The sequence below is a fragment of the Chlorocebus sabaeus genome, chromosome 14 (genome assembly GCF_047675955.1).
Source record: "Chlorocebus sabaeus isolate Y175 chromosome 14, mChlSab1.0.hap1, whole genome shotgun sequence".
Classification (NCBI taxonomy): domain Eukaryota; kingdom Metazoa; phylum Chordata; class Mammalia; order Primates; family Cercopithecidae; genus Chlorocebus; species Chlorocebus sabaeus.
In genome coordinates, this window is record NC_132917.1 from 37,259,765 (window position 1) to 37,286,684 (window position 26,920).

General features: G+C 41.0%; 1 long non-coding RNA gene across 1 annotated transcript; it reads left to right on the forward strand.

The window, feature by feature from the left end:
- Window positions 1–1,073: 1,073 nt before the first annotated feature.
- On the forward strand, window positions 1,074–21,096 carry LOC140713422 (uncharacterized). The gene is made up of 3 exons (XR_012095500.1): window positions 1,074–1,228; window positions 16,146–16,336; window positions 20,845–21,096. It is a non-coding gene; the product is annotated as an uncharacterized lncRNA (long non-coding RNA).
- Window positions 21,097–26,920: the final 5,824 nt, after the last annotated feature.

Here is a 26,920-nt window from a genome sequence, read left to right on the forward strand (position 1 = left end):
AGAAAGCTGTGCCTTCTGGCATAAGACCAAATTACCCAACCTGGGATCTGCTTGTAGGATTTTGTCTTATTAATTTCTATGGCATTTTGCCTAAAATGAGGGGCAACACATAAAAAATCTGTATTTGGTTGATGTTTCAGATGAGTGGAAGTTTAAATTAATAGATCAAAATCCATACTTAGAATTCTAACACCGTAAAGATGTGGCTGGTTAATAGCTAATTTAATATAGCTAAAAGAATAAAACTTGTTTAAAAACAGGAGACTCTACTTTCCAAAATAAATTTTGGTGGCCACTGGTGTTAGTTACGAATTTTCTCTCTTTTTCAGGATTGCAATTCCTGCCTCTTTGAGATTAGGCATGGTCACATGGCTTGCTTTGGCCAATGAAATACGAGAGAAAGTGTCAGGTGTCGGTCCTGGGTGAAAACCTTATGCATGAGTGTGCTATGAATCACACTTTTTCTTTCTGCTGTTATATCCAGCAAGACTTGTGATGGTGATTACTGCATTGGCCTGAACCCCTGAGTGACGGCCAGGGAAGCAGAGTCTCTATCAACCCAAGGTGATCATGTAGCATGAATGAGCAATATAGTTTTGTTGTTTTGAGGCCGGTGAAATTCTGGGATTATTTTTCTCCCATGTAACTGAGTCCATGCAGGAGTGACAAGTTCCTGATAACCTCATGCTAAAACACAAAAAGAATAGTCTCAGAAAAACACTACATGAGGAATACAGTAGTCCCCCCTCATCTCTGGGGGATACATTCCAATACCCCGTGTGAATCCTCGAAACCATGGATAGTACCCAACCCTGTATATGCTATGTTTTTTTCCTATACATACCTACCTACGATAAAGTTTAATTTATAAATTAGGCACAGTCAGAGATTAAAAACTAATAATATAGAACAATTATAACAATGTGCTACCATAATCACTCTTGTGCTTTGAGGCCATTATTGAGTAAAATAAGGGTTCCTTGAAGACAAGCACTGCAATACGGTGACAGTTGATCTGATAATCTAGATGGTTACAAAGTGACTAATCGGTGGGGAGGCAGACAGCACAGATCCTCTGAACAAAGGGATGATTCACATCCTTGGTGGGACAGAGCAGGATGGCTGGAGATTTCATCAAGCTGCTCATAGCAGCATGCAATTTAAAATTTATGAATTATTTATTTCTGGAATTTTCCATTTAATATTTTTGGACCACAACTGACCTCAGGTAACTGAAACTGTGGGTAAGGGGGCCTACTGTATTATATTTGGGAGTTGCATTTCTGATCAGGGACTAAGCAGCAAGTAAACCTAACAATCATACATATAACCTGTAGGTGTTATACAGAAACAATTTTATATGAGAATAGGTATATTTATAAAATAGAAATTCAATAGCTATAAAATTTCATTACAATTTAAAAGTCTTTTTTATTTTATTTTTTTGAGACAGTCTCACTTTTTCACTCAGGCTGCAGTGCAGTGGTGTGATCTCAGCTCATTGCAACCTCCACCTCCGGGGTTCAAGTGACTCTCCTGCCTCAGCTTCCTGAGTACCTGGGATTACAGGTGTGTGCCACCACAACCAGCTAATTTTTGTATTTTTAGCAGAGATGGGGTTTCACTATGTTGGCCAGGCTGGTCTTGAACTCCTGACCTCAAGTGATCCAGCCGCCTCAGCCTCCCAAAGTGCTGGGATTACAGGCATGAGCCACCACGCCAGAACATAATTTAAAATAGTCTTGTGCAAAGCACACTGATTCTGTAAGAAACCCCAACTATGCTGTGTCATTAGTTTTACCTACCATAAATAATATAATTTTAGAAACTTGATTTTGTTATTGTTGTTTCTTTTTGTTGTTTGCCTTGCTTTCCTGAGCTTTGAGGAGCTCTGGTGGACGGCAGGGAATGGAGAATGGAGATGGCAGGAGGGGAAATGAGTTGATGCCTTTTTGATCTTAAGATAAATATTCCTGCTAGCTTCTAAAATCATTCAAACTACTCTCAAAATTGCATTTGTCTGTTTCAAGAAGTCATGGCATCCAAACAGTTGAAGACCTCTTTGAGTATTTTCGTTCTGCACACTTGTAGGGCAGGGATTCTTGACTTGGATTTGTCTGGTCCACTTAGCAGGTTTGTTTTCCTCTTTCTTCTTCCCATTAAACAATAGTAGGTTACATTTAAGGTAAAGAAATTGGACCACAGAGTGTCCGAGGGCTGTGGGAAGGAGGGAGATAGTGGCTGATGCACCTCTGCTTTGAGGATAATTGTGTGTATTTATCGATAGACGGTTCCGTTTATTTTTTAGCACTAGATGATAAAGACTTAGCTCCCACAATCCTCTCTGAATTGGTTCCTAGTTCTGGCAGCAGTGGCCTCTCAGGAAGTTACTAGAAACTTCAAAACAGCCAAAAGAGAGCCCTGAGTGTTCTTCAGTGAAGTACTAGGTTTAATTTTCCATGGGTTGCCTGTTTTAAAACTATGCAGACAAAGATTAACTTGTGGATTTTTTTCCAAAAGAAGATGCAAAAAATGTCTGTCTCATGGAAGAATCATCCCTGAAAAGTTTCTTGCCTGGTAAGTCATGGACCAGTTATTTTTTTAAATAGATATCCAGCTTCTCAAAAAAATTTTTTTTTTTCTAAATTAGTCCTAACATCTTACTGTGTACCTTATTAATTAGTAAGTTAAATAAAAGATTTAATGGGTATTCTTTTTATATTTATCTGAGAGTCATGACTGCAGCAAATGCAGGCAGGGAAACTGCATTGTCCATCTTCATGCTGGACCATGGCAGAAATTTAAAGCCAACAAAGTCAAATTAAAACGCTGAATTTAAAGCCAACATCAGTATATAATTCACATACCATAAACTTCACCTGTCTTCAGTCTTTTAGGACTGGAAGTAGTTTTCAAATGATCAAAAAATATTCTAGGAAGAGAAAAACTAAGCTATTCGAGAGCAGTTTTGCTCAGTGTCTCAGGAGGGCAACACCACCCCTAGGTTTCTGACAGTCACTGGATTAAGGAAGGTGTTTGTGAACTTTTGTTCCCATAAATGTCATCAGGGCTCTTCTTCATGCAGCGGCTGTATCCAACCAGAGCATTCTGTTTTATTTGGTCTGAGTTTGCTGATGTTCTGTGACAACCAGCTCCGGATGTTTTATAAACAATGAACCTGGCAGTTTGATGGATGAGGGTAACATTTGGGTATCATCTGCACTACAATGAAAGACAGATGATTATTTTTGACAGAAACGATCACCACTCACAATGTGAAATGGGGAAGCCAGATCCCCAAGGCTCACATTGTCTATAGAAGTAGGGCCAGATCAAAACCCACTTGAGGGTGGGCCCAATAGCCTGGGTCACAGACCTGATATGGGCATTGGATGTGAGCTGCAAAGGCACACAATGTATTTTAGAAAAGCCTATGTTTGCAGTTCCAAATGTGAGTGAAACAAAGAGAAAGAAAGGCAAGTCCAACTCTGGCAACACTAAAATCAACAGGCCAGCGTTGGCCCTGAGATTCATGTTAATTCACAAAGTAGTTTTTAATTGTTCTTTAAGTTTTGTGTCCTATTTTATTCCTTAATCAATTTTTTATTTTTTTATTATTATTTTTATTATACTTTATATTCTAGGATATATGTGCACAATGTGCAGGTTTGTTACATATGTATACATGTGCCACGTTGGTGTGCTGCACCCATTAACTCGTCATTTACATTAGGTATATCTCCTAATGCTATCCCTCCCTCCTCCCCCCACCCCACAACTGGCCCCGGTGTGCGATGTTCCCCTTCCTGTGTCCAAGTGTTCTCATTGTTCAATTCCCACCTATGAGTGAGAACATGCAGTGTTTGGTTTTCTGTTCTTGCGATAGTTTGCTGAGAATGATGGTTTCCCGCTACATCCATGTCCCTAAAAAGGACACAAACTCATCCTTTTTTATGGCTGCATGGTATTCCATGGTGTATATGTGCCACATTTTCTTAATCCAGTCTGTCATTGATGGACATTTGGGTTGGTTCCAAGTCTTTGCTATTGTGAATAGTGCCACAACAAACATATGTGTGCATGTGTCTTTATAGCAGTATGATTTATAATCCTTTGGGTATGTACCCTGTAATGGGATGGCTGGATCAAATGGTATTTCTAGTTCTAGATCCTTGAGGAATCACCACACTGTCTTCCACAATGGTTGAACTAGTTTACAGTTCCACCAACAGTGTAAAAATGTTCCTATTTCTCCACATCCTCTCCAGCACCTGTTTTTTACTGAGTTTTTAATGATCACCATTCTAACTGGTGTGAGATGGTATCTCTTTGTGGTTTTGATTTGCATTTCTCTGATGGCTAGTGATGATGAGCATTTTTTCATGTGTCTGTTGGCTGCATAAATGTCTTCTTTCGAGGAGTGTCTGTTCATATTCTTTGCCCACTTTTTGAGGAGTTGATTTTTTCTTGTAAATGTGTTTGAGTTCGTCGTAGGTTCTGGATATCAGCCCTTTGTCAGATGAGTAGATTGCAAAAATTTTCTCCCATTCTGTAGGTTGCCTGTTCACTCTGATGGTAGTTTCTTTTGCTGTGCAGAAGTTCTTTAGTTTAATTAGATCCCATTTGTCAATTTTGGCTTTCATTGCCATTGCTTTTGGTGTTTTAGACATGAAGTCCTTGACCATGCCTATGTCCTGAATGGTATTGCCTAGGTTTTCTTCTAGGGTTTTTATGGGTTTAGGTCTGACATTTAAGTCTCTAATCCATCTTGAATTAATTTTTGTATAAGGTGTAAGGAAGGGATCCAGTTTCAGCTTTCTACTTATGGCTAGCCAGTTTTCCCAGCACCATTTATTAAATAGGGAATCCTTTCCCCATTTCTTGTTTTTGTCAGGTTTGTCAAAGATCAGATGGCTGTAGATGTGTGGTATTATTTCTAAGGGCTCTGTTCTGTTCCATTGGTCTATATCTCTGTTTTGGTACCAGTACCATGCTGTTTTGGTTACTGTAGACTTGTAGAATAGTCAGGTAGCGTGATGCCTCCAGTTTTGTTCTTTTTGCTTAGGATTGTCTTGGCAATGCGGGCTCTTTTTTGGTTCCATATGAACTTTAAAGTAGTTTTTATTCCAATTCTGTGAACAAAGTCATTGGTAGCTTAATGGGTATGGCATTAAATCTATAAATTACCTTGGGCAGTATGGCCATTTTCACGATATTGATTCTTCCTATCCATGAGCATGGAATGTTCTTCCACTTGTTTGTGTCCTCTTTGATTTCATTGAGCAGTGGTTTGTGGTTCTCCTTGAAGAGGTCCTTTACATCCCTTGTAAGTTGGATTCCTAGGTATTTTATTCTCTTTGAAGCAATTGTGAATGGGAGTTCACTCATGATTTGGCTCTCTGTTTGTCTGTTATTGGTGTATAAGAATGCTTGTAATTTTTACACATTGATTTCGTATCCTGAGACTTTGCTGAAGTTGCTTATCAGCTTAAGGAGATTTTGGGCTGAGATGATGGAGTTTTCTACATATACAATCATGTCATCTGCAAACAGGGACAATTTGATTTCCTCTTTTCCTAATTGAATACCCTTTATTTCTTTCTTTTGCCTGATTGCCCTGGCCGGAACGTCCAACATTATGTTGAATAGGAGTGGTGAGAGAGGGCATCCCTGTCTTGTGCCAGTTTTCAAAGGGAATGCTTCCAGTTTTTGCCCATTCAGTATGATATTTATTAACTGTGGGTTTGTCATAAATAGCTCTTACTATTTTGAGATATGTTCCATCAATACCAAATTTATTGAGAGTTTTTTTAGCATGAAGGGCTGTTGAATTTTGTCAAAGGCCTTTTTCTGCGTCTATGAGATAATCATGTGGTTTTTGTCTTTGGTTCTGTTTATATGCTGTATTACGTTTGTTGATTTGTGTATGTTGAACCAGCCTTGCATCCCAGGGATGAAGCCCACTTGATCATGGTGGATAAACTTTTTGATGTGCTGCTGGATTCGGTTTGCCAGTATTTTATTGAGGATTTTTGCATCGATGTTCATCAGGGATATTTGTCTAAAATTCTCTTTTGTTGTGTCTCTGCCAGGCTTTGGTATGAGGATGATGTTGGCCTCATAAAACGAGTTAGGGAGGATTCCCTCTTTTTCTATTGATTGGAATAGTTTCAGAAGGAATGGTACCAGCTCCTCCTTGTACCTCTGGTAGAATTCAGCTGTGAATCCATCTGGTCCTGGACTTTTTTTGGTTGGTAGGCTATTAATTATTGCCTCAATTTTAGAGCCTGTTACTAGTCTATTCAGGGATTCAACTCCTTCCCGGTTTAGTCTTGGGAGAGTGTATGTGTCCAGGAATTTATCCATTTCTTCTAAGTTTTCTAGTTTATTTGCATAGAGGTGTTTATAGTATTCTCTGATGGTAGTTTGTATTTCTGTGGGGTCAGTGGTAACTTCCCCTTTATCATTTTTTATTGTGTCTATTTGATTCTTCTCTCTTTTCTTCTTTATTAGTCTTGCTAACAGTCTATCAATTTTGTTGATCTTTTCCAAAAACCAGCTCCTGGATTCACTGATTTTTTTGGAGGGTTTTTTTGTGTCTCTATCTCCTTCAGTTCTGCTCTGATCTTAGTTATTTCTTGCCTTCTGCTAGCTTTTGAATGTGTTTGCTCTTGCTCCTCTAGTTCTTTTAATTGTGCTGTTAGGGTATCAATTTAGATCTTTCCTGTTTTCTCTTGTGGGCATTTAGTGCTATACATTTCCCTCTACACACTGCTTTAAATGTGTCCCAGAGATTCTGGTATGTTGTGTCTTTGTTCTCATTGGTTTCAAAGAACATCTTTATTTCTGCCTTCATTTCGTTATGTACCCAGTAGTCATTCAGGAGCAGGTTGTTCAGTTTCCACGTAGTTGAGCAGTTTTGAGTGAGTTTCTTAATCCTGAGTTCTAGTTTGATTGCACTGTGGTCTGAGAGACAGTTTGTTGTAATTTCTGTTCTTGTACATTTGCTAAGGAGTGCTTTACTTCCAACTATGTGGTCAGTTTTGGAGTAAGTGCAATGTGGTGCTGAGAAGAATGTATATTCTGTTGATTTGGGGTGGAGAGTTCTGTAGATGTCTATTAGGTCTGCTTGGTGCGGAGTTGAGTTCAATTCCTAGATATCCTTTTCAACTTTCTGTCTCATTGATCTGTCTAATGTTGACAGTGGGGTGTTAAAGTCTCCCATTATTATTGTATGGAAGTCTAAGTCTCTTTGTGAGTCTCTAAGGACTTGCTTTATGAATCTGGGTGCTCCTGTATTGGGTGCATATATATTTAGGATAGTTAGCTCGTCTTGTTGAATTGATCCCTTTACCATTATGCATTGGCCTTCTTTGTCTCTTTTGATTGTTTTCTGTTTAAAGTCTGTTTTATCAGAGACCAAGATTGCAACTCTTGCCTTTTTTTGTTTTCCATTTGCTTGGTAGATCTTCCTCCATCCCTTTATTTTGAGCCTATGTGTGTCTCTGCACGTGAGATGGGTCTCCTGAATACAGCACACTGATGAGTCTTGACTCTTTATCCAATTTGCCAGTCTGTGTCTTTGAATTGGTGCATTTAGCCTATTTACATTTAAGGTTAATATTGTTATGTGTGAACTTAATCCCGTCATTATGATGTTAACTGGTTATTTTGCTCGTTAGTTGATGTAGTTTCTTCCTAGCATCGATGGTCTTTACATTTTGGCATATTTTTCCAGTGACTGGTACTGGTTGTGCCTTTCCATGTTTAGTGTTTCCTTCAGGAGCTCTTGCAGGGCAGGCCTGGTGGTGACAAAATCTATCAGCATTTGCTTGTCTGTAAGGATTTTATTTCTCCTTCACTTTATGAAACTTAGTTTGGCTGGATATGAAATTCTGGGTTGAAAATTCTTTTCTTTAAGAATGTTGAATATTGGCCCCCACTCTCTTCTGGGTTGTAGAGTTTCTGCCAAGAGATCTGCTGTTAGTCTGATGGGCTTCCCTTTGTGGGTAACCCGACCTTTCTTTCTGGTTGCCCTTAATATTTTTTCCTTCATTTCAACTTCGGTGAATCTGACAATTATGTGTCTTGGAATTGTGCTTCTTGAGGAGTTCTTTGTGGAGTTCTCTACATTTCCTAAATTTGAATGTTGGCCTGCCTTGCTAGGTTGGGGAAGTTCTCCTGGATAATATCCTAAAGAGTGTTTTACAAGTTGGTTCCATTCTTCCCATAACTTTCAGGTACACCAATCAGATGTAGATTTGATCTTTTTACATAATCCCATATTTCTTGGAGGCTTTGTTTGCTTCTTTTTACTCTTTTTTCTCTAAACTTCTCTTTTTGTTTCTTTTCATTCATTTGATCTTCAATAACTGATACCCTTTCTTCCAGTTGATCAAGTCGGTTACTGAAGCTTGTGCATTTGTCACATAGTTCTCGTGTCATGGTTTTCATCTCTATCAGGTCCTTTAAGGACTTCTCTACATTGGTTATTCTAGTTATCCATTTGTCAAATCTTTTTTCAAGGTTTTTAGCTTCTTTGTGCTGGGTTTGAACTTCCTCCTTTAGCTCGAAGAAGTTTGATCGTCTGAAGTCTTCTTCTCTCAACTCATCAAAGTCATTCTCCGTACAGTTTTGTTCTGTTGCTGGCAAGGAGCTGCGTTCCTTTGGAGGGGGAGAGGCACTCTGATTTTTAGAATTTTCAGCTTTTCTGCAGTGCTTTTTCTCTATCTTTGTGGTTTTATCTACATTTGGTCTTTGATCACGGTGATGTACAGATGGGGTTTTGGTGTGGATATCCTTTCTGTTTGTTAGTTTTCCTTCTAACAGTCAGGACCCTCAGCTGCAAGTCTGTTGGAGTTTGCTGGAGGTCCACTCCAGACACTGTTTGCCTGGGTATCAGCAGTGGAGGCTGCAGAAGAGTGAATATTGCTGAGCAGCAATTGTTGCTGCCTGATTGTTCCTCTGGAAACTTGGTCTCAGAGGGGTACTTGGCTGTGTGAGGTGTGAGGTGTCAGTCTGCCCCTAGTTGGGGATGTCTCCCAGTTAGGCTACTCAGGGTTTAGGGACCCACTTGAGCAGGCAGTCTTTCCGTTCTCATATCTCAACTTCTGTATCTGGAGAACCACTGCTCTCTTCAAAGCTGTCAGACAGGGACATTTACATCTGTAGAGGTTTCTGCTGCTTTTTGTTTGGCTATGCCCTGTCCCCAGAGGTGGAGTCTACAGAGGCAGGCAGGCCTCCTTGAGTTGCGGTGGAGTCCACCCAGTTCTAGAATCCTGGCCACTTTGTTTACCTACTCAAGCCTCAGCAATGGTGGGTACCCCTCCCCTAGCCTCGCTGCCACCTTGCAGTTAGATCTCAGACTGCTGTGCTAGCAATGAGGGAGGCTCCGTGGGCGAGGGACCCTCTAAGCCACATGCGGGATATAATCTCCTGGTGTGCCATTTGCTAAGACCCTTGGTAAAGCGCAGTATTAGGGTGGGAGTGACCCAATTTTCCAGGAGTTGTGTGTCATGGTTTCCCTTGGCTAGGAAAGGGAATTCCCTTCCCCGTTGCACTCCTGGGTGAGGCGATGCCTTGTCCTGCTTCGGCTCTTGCTCGGTGGGCTGCACCCACTGTCCTGCACCCACTGTCTGACATGCCCCAGTGAGATGAACCCGGTACCTCAGTTGGAAATGCAGAAATCACCCATCTTCTGTGTCAGTCATGCTGGGAGCTGGAGGCTGAAACTCTTTGTGTTTGGCCTTCTTGGAACCCTGGCCTTAAACAATTTTTTAAAATTGGTATATAATTCACATGCCATAAACTTCATCTGTTAAAATGTACAATTCAATGGTTTTTAGTATTTTCATAGATATGTGCAACCGTCACTCTCTTTCCAGAATATCCTTTCCATCACCCCAAAAGGAAAGCCTATACTCATTAACAGTCATTTTCCCCTGGACCCTGGCAACATGAATCTACTCTCTATCTCTATGGATTTGCCTATTCTGGACTTTCATGTAAATGGAATTATCTAATATATGTTATTTCGTGTTTGGCTTAATCGACATAGAATAATGTTTTTGAGGTTCATCCATGTTGTCACGGGTATCAATATTTTATTCCTTTTTATGGCCAAATAATATTCCTTTGTGTGGATAGACCCCATTTTGTTTATCCATTCATTAGTCGATGAACACTGGGCTTGTTTCTACTTTTTGGCTATTATGAGTAATGCTGCTACAATTATTCATGCACAAGTTTTTGTGTGAACATATGTTTTTCCATTCTCTTGGGTATATGCCTGGAAGAGAAATTGCAGTATAAATGGTAACTCTATGTTTAACTTTTGAAGGAACTATCCATTAGATTTTTAAATAAATCAGGTGAGTATCAATGTGTCTTCTCATCTCTGTAAAATACCTGGATTCTTTGGGAAGAAGATGGTGATAGTAGAGAAATGTATAGACCAAGTGGTTTGTGGAATGCAGTGAGTGGGAACTGTTCCTGCAGGTGTCTGAGTCTATGATAGCAGCAGAGATACTGGTTTCTTTTTTGGAGGGAAGCATATCCACGTTGCAGCTAAGGAGCAGGCACATCTGCCACTAGCCATTGGGGATGGAGACAATGATTTGATGGGTGGGATGACTGATTTTTCCTCTTTTTTTTTTTTGACGGAGTCTTGCTCTTTCACCCAGTCTAGAGTGCAGTGGCACAATCTTGGCTCACTGCAACTTCCACCTCCCAGGTTCAAGCAGTTCTCCTGCCTCAGCCTCCCAAGTAGCTGGGATTGCAGGCATGAGCCACCATGCCTGGCTAATTTCTGTATTTTTAGGAGAGATGGGTTTTACCATGTTGGCCAGGCTGGTCTCAAACTCCTGACCGCAGGTGATCTGCCCATCTTGGCCTCCCAAAATGCTGGGATTACTGGCATGAGCCGCTATGCCCAGTCGATTTTCCCATGTTTTAATAAAATATTAGCCAATCCAGAGAAATACATTTTGTACCTAGTGTGTATGCAGCACGCCATGTGATTGCTCTGGAGGGTACAAAGAAGTATAGCACAATGACCTTGGCTCTCTAGGACTGGATGGCTTAGCCCTGGGAACCAGATACACATGTCCTGCAAAAATGTTTTAACCAAATATCAAATTGTACAATATAGATTATAGGTTTTCTAGGGAACAGAGCATTCAGTGTGGTCTGTGAATATATGTGGGGGTCCCATATTCATAGATTCCTCCAGGAAAGGGTAATGTGAAACTAAACTGGGTCTAATTATACATATGTGATTCATCTTGGAATGGAAGAAGCATCTACTTTGTTTCCTTTTCCTCCCCCAGGCACGGTGTGTCCCCAAATTCATAAGACCAGTGAATCCTGCTGGGACAATGATAGGATTTGTTTTGGTCACATGGTTTTGAGCAAAAGGGCCTGGAAGACATATGGGCCTTGTTCCAATGTTCTATGAAGAGCAATGTGTCCCCTGGGCAAGTCACCCGACCTTCTAGACTGTGGCCGTAGAAAAAAGTGGACTTTTCTGGATGCCAGATGCCTCCATGATTTTATTTCTTTTTGGTATATGACTCACATGGAATGATTTAAAAAATTGCTGTGGACCAAACAATATTTCCATCCTTTTCTGCAGCTGAATCTGGGCACATGGAGATGAAGCTGAATCAGTATTTTTTCTATACTTAATTCAATTCTGCACAGCAGGATCTGGATGCGGCAGGAAATGAGGAAGCAAAGGAACCCAGGGTGAATGTGAGAGATGAAAGTTCTGGTTCAGCTTAAAGTTAAACCAACAGAAGGGTTAGATAGGGCATTGTGTAAATCAGCATTTTGTTTCTGAATCAGAGACAGAGACATTTTGGATAACAGAGATATGAGACATTTGAGCTGCTTAGGGGAGTTTTGTTCTAAGGTCATACTTGAATTTCCTAGAAATCAGAGTTCCTATCATTTTCCTAAAGAACACAGGATTTGGCCTCCTACTCACTATTGACCAATTTAATACCATGTTAACAGTAGTACAGCAGTTTTGCAAGAAAAGGAAGAAAAATCCCAGAGTTCTTTGGATTTAATAACATACAGTAATTTAGAGCAGATACATTTAATACCAGTGTTCAAGGCTAGCTGCATATGGCATGGAAAATATTTTTTAAGTTGGTCAAATCCAACACATTGGAAAATAAGTGAATCAGCCATAAATCTCCGAGAAGGGCAAAGCCATAGGGGCAGACCTCCAGTTTGTTGGAGGTTTCACATGGAGTGGCCCCCAAGTTACTAGAGTTTGAGGTTCCCTTTGCATGTCCGGAAAGGCCTTTGAAAATAAAGCATAAGAACTATTTTATGAGAGCTTACTATGTGTGCCAGGCAACATTTTGAGTATTTTCCGTGTATTAATTCCTTTAATCCTCAAGACAATTCTATAAGCATGGTGGATGCAAGTTACTCTCAAATCGTTCAGAAAAAATTTTTGAAAAACAGAGAGAGGGAAAGAAAGAAAAGGATAAAGCAAGTGGGGAAAATGCTACACAGGAGGAATGTAAATAAAGAATAAATAGGGCTGGGTGCGTTGGCTTTCATCTGTAATCCCAACACTTTGTGAAGGTGATGCCCTGGTGGGTCACTTGAGCCTGGGAGTTTGAGACTAGTCTGGACAAATGGCAAAAACCCAACTCTACAAAAATTACAAAAATTAGCTAGATGTGGTGGCATGTGCCTGTGGTCCCAGCTACTCTGGATGCTGAGGTGGGAGGACTGCTTGAGTCCTAAATGTCGAGGCTTCAGTGAACCGAGATCATACCACTGCACTCCAACCTGGGCAACAGAGTGAGACCCTGTCTCTAAAAAATAAAAAATAAAAATGAAGAAATAGGATTTCCTTGTACTAATCTAGCTCTAAGTTTGAAATTATATCAAAATAAACACTTAACAAAAATACTCCTGTGAAGAAGATGTTATTCTCATTTTAGAGATGAAAAAACTGAGGCACAGAGAAGTTAAGTAACTTGCTTTTGGCCCCAACACCAAGTGGTGGAGCTGGGATTCTAGATCATGGTTTGGGGAGGTTGATAGGGAAAGAAACATGGAGATAGAAATACTATTAGTGGTTCAAGTGGTTATTTGGATCTTTGTTGCCAACTTCATACTACAGACTGGATATTTGCGTGACCGTGTTACCACCCCACCCCCAAATTTACAGATTAAAATTCTCACCCCCAAGATGATGGTATTTGGAGCCCTTGGAGGTGATTAGGTCATGAAGGTGAAGCTCTCTTGAATGGAATTAGAGACCCCTCATTTCTTCCCCCATGTGAGAACACAGTGAGATGATGGCCATCTGTGAACTAGGAAGAGGGCCCTCATCAGATGGCAAATCCTCTGGCACCCTGATCTTGGACTTCCCAGCCTCCGGAACTATAAGAACTACATTTGTTGTTTATAGGTAACCCAATTTATAGTATGTTATAAAAGAAGCACTAACACACTAAGTCACCCAGGAAGCATAATTTTGGTCTTGTCACCAAGCTTAGCATTTGGGTGCTTGGGCAAATCTAGTGGAGAGGCAGGCAGGCTATGGAAGAGGAGACTATGAGAGCCAGGAGGTGCCTAAGATATCATCTCATTGATTGCTCCTCAAAGTGTGGTCCTTGTGCTGCTGCGGCCCAGACACTGTTACCTTTTTATGGCCAGATAAGTACAGAAAGTATGGGTAAGCATTTAGATTTCTTTTTTTTTTTTTTCTTTTGAGACAGAGTCTTGCTGTGTTGCCCAGGCCGGAGTACAGTGGCGCGACCTTGGCTCACTGCAAGCTCCACCTCTGGGGTTCACGCCATTCTCCTGCCTCAGACTCCCAAGTAGCTGGGATTATAGGCACCCGCCACCATGCCTGGCTAATTTTATGTGTGTGTGTGTGTGTGTGTGTGTGTGTATTTTTAGTAGAGACGTGGTTTCACCACGTTAGCCAGGATGGTCTCGATCTCCTGACTCGTGATCCACCGGCCTTGGCCTCCCAAAGTGCTGGGATTACAGGCATGAGCCACCATGCCCGGCCTAGAATTCTTATAGAAATTTGACATTGTTGCACCTTCCAAATATCATTCTTCTGGTAATTCCTTTTTATTGTATTTCACAAAAGACCAGTCTACAATAGATTCGGGTAGGAGGAAGAAAGGAAAAATGTGTTCCTTCATTACACATTTAGTTTGAGAAGCAATGGTCTAGTCATATTCTCTTTATTTACAGGTGAGACAACCAAGGCTTGGAGAAGCAGAGAGCTGTTTGAAGGTCTCATAATTATATAGTGGGAGAAGAGGATCTAGAAATGGGTCTTCTGCTTCCAGTTCCGGTGCCTAGCAATCTTTAAGGGATGCCATTCCTATTGAGCCCTCACACATCCTAGGCAGCCATAAGGGCAGCCTAGGATCCATCTCTCCTTTATCTGCAAATTGCCCCTGGGTACCAAAATAGGAGCCAGAGCTCTGGCTAAAGACTGCCCATATCGGTCTTTGTTGGATTCAAGCTCTGGGCTTGGGGAGAGAGGACACCTCTCTGGAAACACTGCTGCTGACATCTCACTGTTCCCTGTCTTTACTGCTCACTTGCTAGTTATTACTTGGAAAAGATTGATCACTGGTAAGAATAAATAGGAATTCAGGTTATTAGGAACATTTCCCAAGGATATAGCACCTTTTTAATCCCACAGAAGTTCATAAATTTTCCAGCTGTGCCAGAGGCACATGGTTGCAGAGTGTGAAAGCCAACTGGCACTCTAAGTGGAACAAGTGGAAAATTCTGGCTGTGAAGGCCAAAAGGAATTCTTCACCTTAATTAACAAAAAGCTCTGCAATATTGAAAGTCTAGGTAGAGAAGACAAGACTTGGCGTCTGACTTCTTTAAAATGAACTCTGCTTAATGAGGACTTAATTAACATAAATTTGGAAAAGATCAAGACCAAAGCCCATTGAATTGGGTCCAGTTTAGGAATTAAAACCGTACAGTTCAACTCCTGCCCTTGACAGCAGTTCTGCCTTCTTAGTTTTATAGTTAACAAGCTTGATCCCCTTCTTAAGGGAATGTGCATAAGCTATCTGCTTCTCTAGGGGAAATGAACTCTGGTGATTTTGAGAGATTACATTTAAAGGGCAATTTTCATTTACAGTTATCTGATTCAGTAAGTGTGGAGCTTTGCATCAACCAAGAGCTTGTTTAGGACCACTCTTGGTGTCTGGCTGCTTGCAAAAGTCAAATCAGTAAGCTATGTAGGACAAAATGTTACTTAGGTTGAATCACTTCATATTAATGAAATGTAAATAAAGTCAGAGAAAGGGAAATTTTAGAAATCCAAATAAACACCCTTAATGTGATTTGTCTTCCCAAACAGCTCCTTGGATTATCTTTTCTGTGTGGTCATGTCTCAAATGCCTTTTAGTGATAACCCTGAATACTCTGCATTTCAACAAGATACAAACATTTCTCTCTTGAGTTCTTCTTTGCCGTTTCTGTTAGAAACATGAAAGCCACATCAACTAGATGGAAATCCTAGAGGAATTTAAGAAGAAAAGATCAATTGTTTGACAATAAATGTGGTAAATCCCATGTGATCAAATAATGCTTATACATGAAAGAAAGAATATTGTACTTTGAACTGTTAGCTATAAAGTTAGGGTTAAAAATGATTGGGCAGGAGACCTGTTGGTAGGGAAGTTGTATTTCAACACAAAATCTAAAAAGTCTTAGATGACGAGGCAAAGATCAGTGGACATATGAGAGCTGACATTTTCTACTACTCAGGTTGTTTTGTTCTTGGCTTAAGAAAATGGATCTGGGATAATCTAGTTTTTATAAACTCCTGCAAATGAAGTGGCTTTAGTTACGTTGCAGTTGTTGAAAGGGACTGACCCTTCCCTGTAGCTTTGATGTGCAGTGTGAATTTGGCAAAGGGAACTTAAGTTTGCCTTTCAGTGCTGAATGGCTAGAAGCACCATTACCCAGGTTCATGTATCTACCAGAAAAATCAGTTCTCTCCTGGTAAAGCCCCTTCTGTCTCAGGATCATGTGAGATTCACCACACAACACTCACTAAACATGAGATCATTTTTACATAATGAGGGAGTGAGAACTGGAACCTGATTTCATATTTTTTCCCACAGATTTTGCTTTCTACTCTTGTCAGTCATATCTGCAAGGCTGACAGTTACCAGGGGCTGTGGCCAGGCATGAGGGAGAATGTGTCATGGCTGGCTGTGTTGGTCATAGCAACGTGTCTGCCTCAGAACAGATCCTCCATGGATGAACAAACAGAAAAATGTGTAAGAAGGCTTGTGACTGAAACAGACCAAAGGTGAGTGCTGGGACTGTCCATCAGAAATGTTCAATGATCAATAACAGGATATTCACACAGTCATTTTACTTTTGAATAACTTATCAAGTTGCCAAGCAAATAATTAATAATGGTTTGTCACTAGTTGGCAACTTCTCAAAAAGTCTATGGTTGATAAGGACACTCATTTCTCATAACCTCAGCCAGTACTGAATTACAATGTCAATCAGCAAATGTATCAAGCACCAGAGCATTGTGTTAGCAGCAGCTGAGGCATCAATATGAGTGAGACATACTTCTTATTCACAACAGAAGCTCAGAGTCAGCAGAAGAAAAATGTGTAAACACGTTTTTCTAATGCAATAAGATGAGGGCTATAACAAATGTATGAAAAAAAAGTGCTACAGGAACACAGATGGAGGGTTGATTGATTCTGCTTGGGAAAGTCTAAGAATGCATCACAGGGAAAGCAAATTTAGCTTCCTGGAAAGATGAGTAGAATTTACCAAAAACGAGGCCATTTTAAGCAAAGAAGTGCATCATATGCGAAGGATGATGTCAAGGATGTGCTTGTCATTTTCAGGGTATAAGCGTAGAGCAGTTTCATTGTCATCATCTCTGTGTGTTCAAGACCTATATTCTCCCAATAAATCTAATTTTCAAGACTATTGTCTTACTTTGGAATCAAAATCTAATTTGCAATGCAAATCTGAGCAATGACCTCTTTGTTTCAATGGTCTCAGACTGCCCCTAGAAATGATGAATGCATGGGTCCCATAAATGAATGCCTTGGTCCACAGGCAGAGAGAATGGAGTTCCAAGTCAGTCAGGCCAAGGTTCAACACAAAGAGGGAGGAACTTCAGACTGGAAGCTGAAGCATGTTTTGTGGTCATTAGTGGCTGAGGCCAGCCCAGAAGACCAGGGAGACTTCGCTCCAGTAGAGGCCAGAAGAAGATTCCCTCTGTGGGCTTCAAATTCCTTTTTTGTGAAATGAGCTAGTTTGACTAGATCCGTTACTGGCAAACTTTGTTTCCTAGACTCCAGGGTTCCATGAAGGTTCTTCTGTGGCTGGTGATGAGAAAGAGTAAGGCCAAGTTGGGAAGGCTAAAACTCCCCCACCCCTTCACTTTACTAGAGGATTCTGATTTCATTTGTTTTCGTGTTGGCAATCCACATAAGATACAGTTTGAAAATGGTATATTTTACAGTTCAAACAAAAAGGAAAACCTTCGAATAGAGAATTAACTGCTGGTTCTCTATGATTCCAAGCCTCCTTTACTTCCTCTGAAATCCCATAGTACTTGATTTATGCTTCTTTGTAACACTCAATTTTACCCTGTGTTATTTTTTATGTTTCAAAGACATGCATTTGTTTTTTCTCTTATGGATTTTTTTGCTCAATGAAGGCGAGTACATGGTGGCTAAACCTTCCCAGACACACGGGCCTTCTTCCTGTTCTTCAGATTCACTAAACTCATACCCTAGGATCTTTGCATTTGTGATTTTTCTCTATCCAGAATATGTTTCCCAGATTTCCATGAAATTTGCTCCTTCACTTATTTTAGGGACCTTCTCAAATGTGACCTTATCTGATGAACTTTCCTGAACACCTTATATATAAAATATAATTCCTGTTCTCCTTACACACTCACACACACACCTCTTCATTCTGTTTTAATTTTTCCATAGCACTTAACATCACTTGACATATTTTATATTTCATTATTTTTTCACGCCCGTCTCATCCACTAGAATGTAAAATCCAGGGGCCAGAGACCTTTCTGTGTTGGTCACTGATCTATCCTGGACACCTGAACAGAGTCTGACATGGAGTTACCACCGAGTCACTGAAAGTATTTAAGACTCAGTTCCTATCCAGCCAAGACCTCCTGTTAGATAAAGATAAGATCCCACTTGCAGTGACGGACAGTTCAGCCATGTTTTCTTATTGTCTGTAACATCCAAACCAATGTGCCAACACAAACCACCTCCTCTAGTACTCACAGTCTGAATAGAATTGTAAAGAAAGAGCGCGGGATTTGGAGATGGAAGATTTAGATTTCAGTCTTAACCGTCACATACTCGTGGGGTGCTTTTAGGCAAGTGACTTAATCTCTCCAAGCTTTAGTTTCCTCACCTGTAAAAATGAGGTAATAATTGACCTGTCATATAAGGTTGCTAAGAGGATTATCACAAGTAAAATGTATTAAAAGCGGTTTGTAATTTGCAGATGACCACGTTAGATGTGGCTTCTGGAAAATGAAGCAGTGGAGAAACAGGATTCTAAGTTGCCCTTAAGTCAATACTAGTACTTCTGGCAACTAATTCCTCTGGAAATGGAGATAAGAATACCCCTTTCTGTTTGAAAGTGGAGAAGTGAATCAGATTATCTAACTGAAACACGTTCCAGCTTTATGATTCATGATTTTATGTTTTTGATGAAATCAGTAAGAAAACATTGAGCACAGAAGGTATTTTTACTGATACTACAAAGTTTTCAAATGAATAGTCCCCCTAAACAGTCTCTTTTAGCCCTGTATAATCATCTGTTACCATATGTAACGGAAAGGCAACTTTATTTCAAGATTTATGCTAATTTCTGTTTCCCCATATTTATACTATGTGCCTTAGCCCCATAGATTCAGAAAATAAATTCTTTATCTATGGAAAGTATTTGGCACTTAACTTGAATTGCCTTTCCCAATAAACTATTTTTTATTTATTACCATTGATATAAAATGCTTGAACGCTCGGAAGGCAGTGTGTTCAGAGGCAATGAACACTGAAAAAGGAGTTAAGAATTTAAGTTCTTGTCATGGTTCTCTCACTAGCCAGTTAAGAAGCCTCAGGCAAGTTGCCATCTCTCCGGGCCTCAGTTTCCATATGCATTAGTATGTGTGTGTACATATTACATATGTATTTATATATACTGTATGTAATAAGGAGGGGAAAAGTCACATGAAGTGCCAACTGCAGACTCAGGAAGAGAACTGCCTTTGCTTCAGAACACACTATATGGGCATGTTTGGTTATGAAAGTAAGACCTACTGGCCATAACTTGACTGGGCTAGGACTGAATTAAAAAGAAATACGTTTCTCTACGTTATAGAAGAAAAAGACACTGATGAGGTGACCCGGGAAGAGAGACATGCTGGAGAAGGGGCTATGAGCAAGAGGAGGCAGGTGAGGCAAGCCCCAGTGAAAAATAACCAGAGGCTGGGACTAGAATGAAGAAATAAATAGACACCAAGAAGCTCTGAGTGATGGGAAAGCTCTGAGTGATGGGATAAAGCAAGTGGGGAAAATGCTACACAGGAGAATGTAAATAAAGAATAAATAGGGCTGGGTGCATTGGTGCGCACTTGCAATCCTAACACTTTGGGAAGGCGACGTGGGTGGGTCATTTGAGTCTGGGAGTTTGAGACTAGTCTGGATAAATGGTGAAACACCGACTCTACAAAAAATACAAACATTAGCTGGATGTGGTGGCACGTGACTGTGGTCCCAGCTACTCTGGATGCTGAGGCAGGGGAATTGCTTGAACCCAGGAGACTGAGGTTGCAGTGAACCGAGATCACGCCATTGCACTCCAGTCTAGCGACAGAGCTAGACTCCGTCCCAGAACAGGGACAACTGATGTCTGGTGAGGAGACATTTTCCTGATGGACTGGGAGCAGATCCACTGGACTAATAGACACATTTGTGTTGGATTTGTGCTCTCCTCCTAACACACTTTGTCTCCCTCTTCTAGGCCCTGCTGTCTGCTAGATTTTCTCTTTCCTTAGTGTCCTCATGGCTATGCTTGGGGTGCCAAGTCCTTGGCTCTCCAGTTGCAATTGCAGTTGCTTTTTTTTTTTTTTTTTTTTTTTTTTTTAGATGGAGTCTTGCTCTGTTACTAGGGTGGAGTGCAATGGCACAATCTTGGCTCACTGCAACCTCCGTCTCCCGGGTTCAAGTGGCTGGGACTACAGGCACGCACCACCACGCCCAACTAATTTTTGTATTTTTACTAGAGACAGGGTTTCACCATGTTAGCCAGGGTTTCTCCTGACCTCATGATCTACCTGCCTCGGCCTCCCAATGGCAATTGCATTTTTAAGAACAACTCCTTTCAGAAGGTGCAGTGGATGACGTTGGTGCTCCCAATCAGACCTCGCAAGATCTTTTTTTCTTTTTGAGGTGGAGTCTGGCTCTGTCACCTAGGCTGGTGTGCAGTGGTGCGGTCTCAGCTCACTGCAACCTCTGCCTCCTGGATTCGAGTGATTCTCCTGCCTTAGCCTCCTGAGTAGCTGGGATTATAGGCACATGCCACCACTCCTGGATGAGTTTTGTATTTTTAATAGAGATGGAGTTTCACCATGTTGGTCAGGCTGGTCTCGAACTCCTGACCTTACAATCCACCCGTCTCAGACTCCCAAAGTGTTGGGATTACAGGCATAAGCCACTGTGCCCGGCTGATCTTTTTGTCTTTACCATTTTTGTGTATACTCATGTACCCGTTTGCTGTGCATTTGCTTCTAACTCACAGCTTCTGAAGCCCTTTGGAGAACTGCTTTCAGGATGCCAGGGCCTGTGCAGAGAGCCCCTCCAGCCAAAGTGCCTGGGCATTTGTTCTCTCCACCCTGCTTGTGGCCTTGATGAATGGCGTACAAGTGAGGTAGGTATGAAAGCCCAGTGCTCTTGCTTTTCTTGCCTCTGGTACAACTTGGAGGCATAACTTACACTCCAGAGGTTCCCTGCAGGATCAGGCCAAGACTACCCTCTGTAGGACTTGCCTGTGATGACACCCTTGTTTGGCTTCCTCCCCTTCCTGCCATCCTCCCTGACTTAAATTTTTATTTTAGGTTTGGGGGTACATGTGAAGGTTTGTTACATAGATAAACAGGTGTCACAGGGGTTTGTTGTACGTATTATTTCATCACTCAGATATTAAGCTCAGTGCCCAATAGTTATCTTTTCTGCTGCTCTCCCTCCTCCCACCCTCCCCTCTCAGGTAGACTCCAGTGTCTGTTGTTTCCTTCTTTGTGTTCATAAGTTCTTATCATTTAGCTCCTGCTTATAAGTGAGAACATGTGGTATTTGGTTTTCTGTTCCTGTGTTAGTTTGCTAACGATAATAGGCTCCAGCTCCATCCATGTTCCCACAAAAGACATGATCTTGTTCTTTTTTTATGGCTGCATAATATTCCACGATGTATATGTACCACATTTTCTTTATCCAGTCTGTCATTGATTGGCATTTAGGTTGCTTCCGTGTCTTTGCTAGTGCGAAGAGTGCTGCGATGAACATTCGCGTGTATGTGTCTTTATGGTAGAATGCTTTACATTCTTCTGGGTATATACTCAGTAGTGGGATTGCTGGGTCGAATGGTAGTCCTGAGAAGCAGTCTTAATAAATCACTTGCTCACAAATCCCAAATCCACATCTCAGGGAACCCAACCTAAAATCACCCTCTAACTCTGGAAGTGGAGGCTTTTAACCCTTTTTAGGTCATAGTTTTAAGTATCTGATAAAATGTCTGAACAGTTTTCATCTTTTTAAAAAATAAGTACTGCTAGGCACAGTGGCTCATGCCTGTAATTCCAGCACGTTGGGAGGCTGAGGTGGAAGGATCATTGAGCCCAGGAGTTCAAGCCTGCAGTGAGCTATGATTGTGCCACTCCACTCCAGCCTGGGCAACACAGTGAGACCCTGTCTCAAAAAACAGCAACAAAAAAGTGCACATGCCTGTAATCAGTTTGCATTTGTTCTACAGTCTTGGAAGTATAAGACAAGCCTCATCGATTTTTGCAAATTGTATCTGACTCAGCCTTCCACCCACCAGGTGGTTGAGAAATCCAAGGAGGGTCTTTCTCTTCTTCCTCATTCTTCACTTGGGATCATACAGGAAACCTGGTCCAGAAATGCTGGGAAGGGCTGCAGGATTTCATTCCACACTCTTGGGTTTTTGTTCTTCACTCAGGGATACTGTTGATGATGTGTGGTTCTGCTCAGGGATCTGTGCTCGGGGCCCCAGACTGCAGCACTAGCGTTCAGACTCTCCAGGTGCATAGCAGGAAGCACACACTCAACTTAGATGAGACCTTAATACCTCTGCTGTACTCTGTGTGAGCCCCACCACCAGATCTTACATGGACAGCAAGCACCTCTCCCCTCAGTCTCTACCCAGATCTGTTTTCAGGAACCACCCTGTGGTAGCTTCATGAAGCTTCCTCACCCCTACAAACCAGCCATATTCCCTTTGTCTTCCCTTTTCTAGGGGAATTCCATGTCTGCCCTCTGCCTCCAGCAAAGAAATGGATAGAGGTAGTCTCCAGGGCAGAACTGAGTCCAAGGAGCCCTGAAAAGTGAAGAATGGCTATCTCTCTAGAAGGAGGAAGGAAAAATTGCCCTTTTATTCATCTACAGACAAAAACGAATTAAGGCAGACATTAATGACTCAATAAAATATCCCATCCCCATACAATATTGTATATGACCCTAGGAAGTTCAGTGTTCTCAGGACTCCAGGTTGTAAGCACCTGACCTAAAGGAAAGGAAGACAGAAAGCTGTCACCTATCCTACCTGTACCAGCCAGTGACCAGGATGCTCGACTTTAGAATTAAAATGTCTCTCCCTGATCTAGAATCTCTCTATCTTATGCCCGTGGTTTCCCCCTCCTCTGATACCGAAGCTGTTTTAGTTGAAAGAGGAAGTGAGGCAAGACTAATAGAACCTTTGGTTTTACCAAAGTACCTAATTAACAAGCAAGGATGTGATGTTGGTACCATTTTTTTTAACCATTGTTGGCATCATGTTGCCTTTATGACAACACTTGTTGAATCTGTTAAAAACAATGTCATTCAGAGACTTCCCTCGTGAGTTGGTGACAGGCCTTGGGGGAAGTATTTTGGGCGGGTGATACCAGTGGTAAACATTCCCAGCAGTCAGATGGTGGCCAGAGACCATCAGATTCTCATGAGTAGGAAACATGTATTATTCATCTTTATATACCTAGCAAATAGCAGAATACCTAATATCATTACTATTACATAATAATACTAACATTATTAATAAATAAGTGTTAGGTGGACCTAATTCATCAAGCAAATTTTATTTGCTGGTTAGCATGAAGGATTATGTTAAAAAAAACTTTATAAATATCTCCTTTTGGAATAGGAAGATATCTTTATATTTGCACTTACTGTGTACTTCACCATCTTGAATATAATAAGGCCACATCTCTTTAAATATTTAAATTAAAGGGACTCTGAGTCCTATCCCACTATTGCACAAACATTGTTCATTACTAGAGTGCTTCCTCCTATACAAGAACCCTGAACATTTAATCCAGCCACAAGGCGGTTGCTTGAATCGTGCTTTTATTGGAGTGGGAACCGAGAAACTTCTCTTTGAGGCTAGAGGACTCAGTTTGGGGGACCAGATATTTCAGAAGTATCCACCATGTGACTGTTGCTGCCACCATGGCTGGAGCCCTGTTATTATAGTGGAAACCAGGCAGCATGAGGGATGCCTTTGACCAGCTGCTGTCACGGCACAGTGTTCCCACCTGACTTACTCTTCTTGCTCCTAACTCCTTGCCAGGATAAGAACTTAGATACACCCTTTTGGGCTGGAGGACCCCATAACCACCACTAGAAAATAGTTATCCCGTGTCAAAATTGCCTCATGTGCTCACAATGGTGCAGCTATTTAAATTCATCCGTGTCTTAGTCTGTTTGGGCTGCTACAACAAAATACCACAGACTGGGTAATTTATAAACAACAGAAGTTTATTTAACACATTTCTGGAGGCTAGGGTGTCCAAGATTAAGGTGCTGGCAGGTTCAGTGTCTGGTGAGGGCCCATTCCTCATAGATGGAGTCATCTCACTGAGTCCTCACATGGCAAAAGGGGAAAAGCTTCCTCAGTCCTCTTTATAAGGGCACTAATCCCATTCATTAGGACTCCACCCTCATGACCTAGTCACCTCCCAAAGGCCTGCCTTTTAATGCCAACACATTGGGAATTAGATTTCAACTCATGAATTTTAGAGGGACATAAACATTTAGACCATGCAACCCATGTGCCCAGTTACCGACAGCTAAGCCCCTGTGCCAGGGAGCTGGGTCAGACGTGGTGCAGCATTGTGCTTGGACTTAGCTGGGCCTCTGCATTGCTCATCTCCATGGGGTACCATGCAGAGAGAACACATGCTGACTGACATCTCTCTGGAATTTCCTGTGCCTATCTTCACCTATCTAATTTTTTCATCTATTTCCAGTGCCAATGCCATACTCAAACTGCGAGTATTATATAATAAATAATGCTAAGATAGCACTTTGTTCTATGATACTTTATGTTTACATAGTACTGACATGTCTATCATCTTATTTGATCATCTCTTCCTCACACTAGCCTTCTGACGTATGGGGATCAGTGTTTATATTCATCCCCATCTTATAAGGAGGAAAGTGAGAGTAGACCTGGTTAACTAACTTGTCCAAGTCTTGTAAGTGGCAGGCCTGGATTTTGAACCTAAGTCTTTGTGACTGCTATACTCATTCAAGGAATTTTAAAAGATTTTGGTATCAGAACCTTCCCTTAAGGTAAAATTGAAAGCATAATCCCATATATTGAACAGACAAATATGGAGCTGTTATCATTGGAGAAGAAGTATGGGATCGCTTCCCTCCCTAGCAACCCCATGTAATATGGTTTGGCTCTGTGTCCCCACCCAAATCTCATCTTGTAGCTCCCGTAATTCCCATGTGTTGTGGGAGGGACCCAGTGGGAGATAACTGAATCATGGGCGTGGGTCTTTCCCGTGCTATCCTCATGATAGTGAATAAGTTTCACAAGATCTGATGGTTTAAAATAAATGAGAGTTTCCCTGCACAAGCTCTGTCTCTCTTTGCCTGCTGCCATCCACGTAAGATGTGACTTGCTCCTCCTTGCCTTCCACCATGATTGTGAGGCCTCCCCAGCCATGTGGAACTGTAAGTCCAATAAACATCTTTTTTTTTTTTGGTGAATTTCCCGGTCTTGGGTAGGTCTTTATCAGCAGTGTGAAAATGGACTAGCGACATAGTTGCTAAAAGCCATTCCAAGTCCATCCAAAAGTCTATGATTCTTAACTAATTTCATGTGTGCAACTGATGTTGTATTTTATTACCTCAATTTTACAGAAAAGAAAACTGTAATTTGGAGGTGTTAAAATGCCTTTGTTTACTTTCCCTCTTCATCTGCCTGGTTGATATTTAAAAACAAAACTCAGCCTTGGCATGACAGGAGGGAGGAAGGGAATGTGTTCCCATTTGGTTTGTACATTTGTGACTCTTCATAATGTGAAGTTAGTGCACACTAGGCAGGTGAAACAAGTCTTCACACATTCTCCGTTGCCTTTCTTATGCCTGTGATGTTGAGGTTTTAGTGGAAGTCACTCTTCAGCAAGTGGAAGCAATGCCTGCTATAAAACAGTTTTTATTCATTTGGTCACCAGAAAAGAAGAATACTGTGCTAATATTCCAGTGGAAACTTACAAAATATTAAATGATAACCGTGTTGGCTGCAGAGAGAAATCTTCGTGGTCTCAGCATCACGTTTATGATTATGGAGGATTCTTTAGGATTTTATAGAAAAAATATTTAAACTAAAGTCTATTTTTAAATATCTGATTCTAATTTTTATAAAATAGAAATTTTTTCATTGCTCATGCTCTTCAAACATTTGGACCATGTAAGAAAGGGGTCGTAATACCGGTCAAGTGTCCTGCCATCAACTGAAGCACAATCAGAGATTAAGCCTGAATTCCTCTATGATCATCTCCATTTAATTGTGCTGTGGCATCCACTTAAATAGTCACATTGATGGAAAACCTTTAACATCATGCAAGTGAAATGTTACTTTGAAGAAAATTCCTGACATTTGTTTCATTTGGTTTGCTAGTGTCATTTCTCTTGAAAGACTTACTCATTTACTCTACACCTTTTAAAAATGGATCAAGTGGTTCAAACAGCGAAAAATAAACTGTTAACAAGGACTGAAAAAATCAAACCCATGCAAATGAATCAGTAACACATATGGTAGCCAAGAGGGCAAAACCAACGATTGTAATTAAACATTTATTTTTGTCCCAGGATTTCTGGTATCCGGGGCAAAAATGGTGGCATAAGAAGTGACAAAATTATTATCTACTTGTATAAAGCATGCCAGTTCTTCAGGAAGGATAGCCTTCTTCTAGTCATAAATTGAAAAAGGAATCTATGGTATTGGTGAGACTCAGGCTGATACTGGTCCTCTAAACAAAATTTTAAAATGTTTAAATGAGATTAAATACATTTTAGAAGTTCATGTTTTCTGTGTTAATCAGAATAGACTGAGTCTTGCTGTGATAACAGATCTTCAAATCTCAGTGGCTCAACTCAGGAAATCTTTATTTGTTGCTTACATCATAGTGTGATGGGGGTAACATGGCTTTCCTGGGTCATTCTCATTTGAATAGAAACTCGGAGATCTGTTCTCCTTCTACCTTGTAACTAATTCTGCCAACTGGTAACCTTCCTTTCCAGGATACAGATAAGGGAGAGAAAGGATGAGGGGGTGGGGAGGATTGCACGACACA